This window comes from Sphaeroforma arctica (genome assembly GCF_001186125.1).
Source record: "Sphaeroforma arctica JP610 unplaced genomic scaffold supercont1.11765, whole genome shotgun sequence".
Taxonomy (NCBI): Eukaryota; class Ichthyosporea; order Ichthyophonida; genus Sphaeroforma; species Sphaeroforma arctica.
The window spans coordinates 1-795 of NW_014028793.1; the positions used below are offsets into that span (position 1 = coordinate 1).

At 46.0% G+C, this 795-nt stretch overlaps 1 pseudogene across 1 annotated transcript; it reads left to right on the forward strand.

Annotated features, from left to right (window-relative positions):
• Nucleotides 1-48: 48 nt before the first annotated feature.
• SARC_17706 (hypothetical protein) lies at nt 49-242 on the forward strand (annotated as a pseudogene; the record flags this gene model as incomplete). The annotated part of the gene is made up of 1 exon: nt 49-242.
• Nucleotides 243-795: the final 553 nt, after the last annotated feature.

A 795-nucleotide genomic window follows, 5' to 3' on the forward strand; every position in this document is an offset into this window, starting at 1 on the left:
TATACGCGTGTATTCACATTAAAAACAGCAGCCGATTCCGTACCCAACATGAACCCGGCATTCTTTGTGGCATGCTGCAACTTCCTGCTTAAGCATGGATTGAATGCCGAGGGGGTGTTCCGTGTCCCTGGTAACGGAAGACGTGTAAAGATACTCCAGAACATCTGTGCTACACAAGACTTTGGCACACCCACCATCAGCTCAGAGGAGTACAGCGTCAACGATGTGGCCACAGCCCTTAAGTTGGTATGATTGGGTTGTTGTTGGGTTGGGTTGTTGTTGGGTTGGGTTGTTGTTGGGTTGAGTTGTTGTTGGGCTGGGTTGTTGTTGGGTTATATATTTGTGTTATTGTATTTATAGTACGAGTGTTAGCCCAGAGGAGTACAGTGTCATCGATATGGCCACAGTCCTTAAGTTGGTATGATTGAGATGGTCACGTATACTTTGGTATCAGAATGTACATTTCCTAAAAAGACAACGAACGTATATGTGCATATCCTAAACCCTAAAACGAACGTGTCAAGGCATAACTCGCGTGTTTCCTCCAATAACGTCTGCGCCCCCACACGTTGCCATACAGTACTTGAGAGAGCTACCTACTTCGTTGCTAGGCAACGTATTCTACCATCGGCTTATGAATGTGTCGTGCATGCCGCGAGAACACCAGGCCAGAGCCATCCGTCTGTTTATGCATAAACTACCCAGCGGACACAGAGAAATCCTCAAACTGCTGCTTAATCTGCTAGACAAAGTATGTATCTGTGTATGTATGAACTTCTACACAATCTGCTGGAC